A 5,834-nucleotide genomic window follows, 5' to 3' on the forward strand; every position below is an offset into this window, starting at 1 on the left:
GGTGGTGGTGGTGGTGGTGGTGGTCGTGTGTTCATACCCCTCTAGAGGTCCAAGTGCAGAAAGGGACAAGAGCCAGGGTCCCGGGGACCCGTGGGAACGCGGCGGGGCCTGGAGATGTTGCCCCGAGAAAGGAGGAGCTGGGCAGCGTGGCAGACACCCCTGGCCCACACAGGCAGTGCCGTGCTGGGCTCACTGCCGCCTGTGACGTCGGAGCCGCCTCTTCCCCCTGAAGGGGTGTGGGTGGGACCTGGGGGCCTCGTTCCTACAGCAGCTCCCTTGGGCTGTTGTGAAGGTTAAAGGGATGGACGCGGGAAGCCTTCCCTGCCCTGTCTGGCGGCCCGTGGCCTTGCAGGAGGGGGCAGCCGAGGGACCCTCTGGGCCCCTGTGGGTCCTGAGCTGTCCTCTGCGAGCTTGGTGTCGGTCGTTCTGTCCCCCAGAATGTGAACTGGAAGCAACGCCAGGAGTCGGGGTTCTGTCCCCGCTTTTCCACCTGGGTGTGTGTGTGTTCTGTGTTAAATTACACCCATGTTCTCATGCTGGGCTTTTGCCAAGTTCCTATCATCACAGCCCAGAGGTAAAAGAAAATGTGTTTGATTACGGAGCTCGTATTTCAAGGCAAGGACTCCGACTCGGCCAGCACGTTTACAGGCTGAGAACCCGGCACCAGGTTCGATGGGCCACACGGCTTCGTCACCAAGTGCGGCAGGGCCAGGATGCGGCGCCCTGAAGACCTGTCCGGCCACACGGAGACCAGAGTGGGGAGGATTCGGGTTTGTGTGTCCTGTTTTCTCAGATTTATCAGGCAATCAGTAGGACTTATCAAGGAAAGGTGAAAGTCCCAGCTAGGTACGTTTCTCCTGTCCCGTGCATATCTAACCACCGGTGGAAAAAGAGCAGGTTCCGGGTATGCGCCCCGGGAGGCCACACAGCACCCCCGTTCTGCAGTGGAGAAAGTGGGGCCTGAGAAGTTTCTCACCAGGCCGCCTGCCAGGCGCCTCAGGTCTTCCTGCCGTGGACCCTGGCCCCACCCCTCTTTCCCCACTGGCTGTTCTACCTTTGCCGGAAGTGTGGGGACCTCCCAGGCATAGTGGCGGTGTCCCTTTCTCTCACCCCCTAAGGCAGCACTTGGCTTACAGCAGGGGACAGCTGTCCCAAGGGACATTAGTTGAGGAAAGCAGGAGGAACACAGACCCCCACAGCCTGGACATGGGCCTGGGGAAGGAACGTTGCTCCCAGCTCCAGTGTGGTTTCTCAGAAGGGACCCAGGGACTGATCCAGGCCCACGGAGGAGTCGCTGTTAGCAAGGAGCTCGGACGCCTGCCTAACAGGTGGCTCGCCCATCACGGGACTTGGGAGCTGTGGGACCAACCGAGAGAACAGGGACACATAGCAGTTGCCACCCATCTATGTCTGACAGGCCGAGTTTCCTTCCAGAAGCCACTGGTCTCTACTTCTGGGCCATCTGGTAACAGGGAAGGATCCAGGTCCATCCCCATGTTCGGTGGCCCTGCTCCGGCCACGTGGGCCTTCTTGACTGGCTTAGAATGCGCTGACTCACAGCCAAGGGTACGCATAGTTGGGGGCAGGTCCCCGTGTTCAGATGCATTCACATCTACCAGAGATGCAGGCCCTGCACACCGACCGGGCAGCTCCCGGGAGCAGGCGGGGTACAGAGAGTCACCGTCCTCGGTTCTGCCCAGCCGCTGTGTCCCCAGGCAGTTCATCGCAGTCCCTGGGCCAGGAGCACTGCCAAGGGCACAGAGTGGCTTTTGTTGCTGGGACAAAGTTACCGTCTCCAGGGAGCTGCAGAAAGGTCAACCCGGCACCGCGCTGGCAGCCTTCCAGTGCCCACCTGGCCTTGAAAGACGGCCGCCAGGCCCAGTCACGTCCAGCCCGCATTGTCAACCCCACGCCACTCAGAAGACCTCCTTCTGGGAAACCCGGAGCAGGCAGCACAGGGCCAGGGCTCCCCAGACCCATAAACCAGAGGTCACGTCAGAGAAGATCAGGAAGCCAGGATGTCTGTGCCACAGATGGACGGTGGGACGGCCCCGGAGCCAAGCGAGAGCCGTTGCCCAGTGCCCTGATCAGGGGCTGGGCTTCCGATGTACGCCCGAGGCAGGGAACCCCCCTGTACCCCCATCGGTACAGAAGGTCTCGGGCATCATCAGAGCAAGGGTTCCCATTCAGAGCAAGAGAGACTTACAGAGAAGCACTACGTGGCTCTGAAGGACTCCCAGAGACCAGCGACAGTGGGGAAATGTCACCTCCCTTCAGGAAAGAGTCTCTGCCTCTCCCTGTGCCTGCACTGCCTCCTCCTCCTCTCCTCCCCTGGGTAGAAAGCATAGGAAGTCCCAGCTGTGGGCGTGGGCTTCAGCTCCTAGGCGTAGAACATGGGGTGACCAGCGTCGCCCATCAGTCCATGACGGGAAGTGGCCCCAGGGCCAGCTGGCTTTCTTCAGTGCTCCCTGCCAACCAGTGTTCTCCAGAGTTGCTTCTGGATGGTGGGCTTCCCTCGCAGGCCAGCAGGGGGCTTGCTGTATGGTCTCTGGAAGCTGGCAGCCAGGGCTCCTGCGAGGGCCCAATCCCGTTCATAGGGTGCGGGGCCCGTCCAGGACTGTGTGCACTGGACCTGCCACGACCCAAAGGCAGGGTGGCCCTCCGCTGTGCCCTTCAACTCAGTGACAATCCCGTCCTCTCTGTCTTTGTGGGCTGCATGCAGGGCCGAGATGGGAGCAGTGGCAGGACAGCTAAGCCAGGCCATCCTGGCCGGCCACTCCCAGCCAGAGCCAAGGAGACTGGCACAAGTAGGCATTATGGGGCAGGGGCCAGGGGCACTGGGACAGGAGCAGCCCTGGCTGCGGCCTGTGCGGGGACAGAGCCTTCCCTGGGCTGGCCAGAAATGGACCATCCGAAGGCCAAAAAGAAAAGAAGGAAGTTGACCTGCATGTCACCATGGCTGGTGCCTCTTGTTTTCCCCTCATTGAAATGGGAGAATGATGCCCACTCTCAGGAATAAATGGAAGTCCTGTGCTTGGATTCTGTGAAGCACAACCCAGAATCCATGCTGAGAAGGCCTTTGATATCCGGAAAAGAACCACAGCAGCAGTGTTCGGAGAGGAGCCAAGGTGCTGGACACGAATTCCCTGAGGGGAGCAGGGCCCGAGGCTGTGCCGGCAGAGGCTGGTGCGCGCCTGGGGCAGAGCCCTAAGAAAGCACTGGGGAGCAGGTGAGGTGGCGTCTTGGGGTTGGACGCAGAGCAGAAGCTGCTGGCCGAGGGTCTGTGCTTCTCCCTCTCTGTACCTGGAGCCTGTGTCCCCGCAGCATGTCCCTGCCCTGGCCCAAAGCCCTTGGGGTCGGGGTTGTGTCTTCTGCTCCTCACCCTTCCCCTGCCCCCTCGGATCCCTCAAATACAGCAAGCTCTCTTTACGCTTTTTTAATGAAAGGCAATTACTCCGGATTATCCAAAGCCAATTTTAGCCTCAATCGCTGTCCTCACACCACTTGCAACAGTTTGAGGCCGCTGCGGCAGTGGGCGCTCGAGAACGCAACCTGATTTCCTATTACCCTGCGGGGCCTGGAACGAGGAAGAGCAGTTCTGCTATTTTTGGAGAGCCCCATACTGTGTTTTAACTGCAAACACAAAAGAGGCTTTGGGTCCCAGCTACCGTTGTTCCTTCTCTCTGGCTGCTCGGAAAAGCCGGGCATAACGTCATCATCCTCACAGGCAGCATTGCCTGAGGCTTCTGACACCTGCGCAGTGTGCTCAGCCTGAGATCGAGCAGTTCGCTGAATCTTTCCCATTTTGGGCTGCTGCCTCTCTTTTACACATGAAGCTGAGGTTCAGAGCAGTTAAGCAACTTGCTGACGCTCACATAGCTCATAAGTGGTGGAACTGCGATCTGAACCACGGTAGCCAGCTGCAGAGCCTGCACTCCACACGCTGCTGTTCTCCCACCTCCGAGCACAGAAAGGACTTTCCTGATATTTAAGTACCAGGGAGCTTCACAGAAGAGATGCCATCTGCCAGGGGTGATGGTCTGGCCTCCTGCTGCCCCTCCCTGTTGTGTCGCAGGGACACAGCTCCTCGGGGGTCCTGGCCCCGGGCTGGAATCCCCCCTTGCCAGCCTCCCCAGCACCTCTACTGTCTTGAAGCCCCGCTCCCCCAGTCAGACCATTTCCCTGCCTCGCCAGCTGAGAGCCCGTGTGTTCAGAGCTCTGAATGGGCCATTTTGGCACAGAGTCCAGATGCAACTTTATATCTGCCTGAAAGAAGATGCAGAGCCTCTGCTGGCAGAGAGGTTTTAAATGAAAGTTATAAAGAGAGAGAAAGTTCCCCGCACCTGGCCCTTCTCTCGGCAGCACAGGAGGACGACGCGTGCCCGCAGTCTGGCCACACACGGTTTGAAACATGGTTTCCTGCTCCTGCCATCCTTCCAGGTTCCATTTTCATTGCAGAGATGCTGAGTGCCGCCCCCTGCACTCACTGCCAGCCCCACCCATGGCGCCCTGACGGAGGAGGACTTGCCCAGTTCACTACATACCGCTGTGCCCGCGCCCAAGACCACGTGGCTTCAACAACAGATCTGTCCCGCCTGGTACTTCTGGAGGCAAGGGGTCAGTGAGACTGACTCACCCCAGGGGAGATCGGTCTCCTGGCTTGCTGCGACACCTGGCAATCCTGGGTGATCTCTGTGTGCAGTCTCATCACTTGGGTGTCCGCCTCTGTCCCCGCACGGTGGCCTCCCGGAGTCACCGGCCCTGTCGCGTGAGGGCCACCCTGCCGCACAGTGGCCTCATCCCACCCCCTGGCTCCCACGGCCACTTGTATCCAATACAGTCGCACCCTGAGGTCCTAGGGTGAGGACCTCGGGACCCGCTGTGTCCTCTGCGAGGGAAACAACAGCCATAACAGTTGCGTCACCAGCAAGGCAGAGTGGTGGGTTCCATCCGGGCTGGGCCTCCGGTTATCTGGCACCACTTGACCCCACAGAAGCAGGAGGGACAAACCCGCCCCTGCCCTCTTGGTCCCGTGGCCACCTCACCACCCTGAGGCAGAGCTGAGGCTCTGGAGCCCTGTGACTTTGAGCTGAGCACCTGGCTGGGCTCTGCCGACAGACAGGGTGCAAATGTGTCGCGTCTGAGACGAGAGCACGGCAGGGAGGAGCATCGGCACCCAGTGAGCGCTTGCTGTGCGCCCCACACCATTGCAGACACCATGTCGCCTCTGTATTGTCCCCGGAGTCCTGGGATTGGTTCCCATTCTAGAGGCGGGAGGACTGACCTTGCCGTCTCAAGGCTTGGAAGTGCAGGGCGGGATGCCTGCAGCCTGAGAGCTCAGCCCCTGAGCTCTGTAGGGGGTGATTCCGGAAGAGCCCTCCCTGAGGTGCAGGGCCCCGGACTGCGTGAGGGAACCACGCACAGGAGACGCCCAGAGCAGGCGAAGGCAGGATGGGAAGTGGTGGGTGTTGCCACGACTGGGAGATGACGGGGGCTCTGGGAGTGATGGCCGAGGTGCTTGTTTCCTTTGAGGCGGAGGAAATGTTCTGAAACTGACGCCAGGATCCTTGCACAGCTCTGAGAATACTCTTAACCGCTGAGTGGCACGCTTCACTTGAACGTCTCCTGTCACGTGTGAATTGTGTGCCCGTGTCGAGTTCAAGACAAACGGGAGTGGGCGGAGGCTGGCGGGGTGAAGAGAGAGGAGGAGAGAACGGGACAGGCAGGGAGGCAGCGGGGCAGAGGAGGAGGCAGATTCGGGAGCAACCCTGGGCGGAGCCACCGACTGGGGCAGGAGTGGCGCCCAGGGACCGCGAGGGCCTGCGTGCTGCGTG

General features: G+C 60.4%; 1 protein-coding gene across 3 annotated transcripts in view; it reads left to right on the forward strand.

Annotated features, from left to right (window-relative positions):
- Rbm19 (RNA binding motif protein 19) overlaps positions 1-5,834 on the forward strand; it is a 98,081-nt gene that overhangs the window by 74,080 nt on the left and 18,167 nt on the right. The window lies entirely within an intron of this gene.

This window comes from Fukomys damarensis, unplaced genomic scaffold (genome assembly GCF_012274545.1).
Source record: "Fukomys damarensis isolate Sample0158 unplaced genomic scaffold, DMR_v1.0_HiC HiC_scaffold_12, whole genome shotgun sequence".
Lineage (NCBI taxonomy): Eukaryota > Metazoa > Chordata > Mammalia > Rodentia > Bathyergidae > Fukomys > Fukomys damarensis.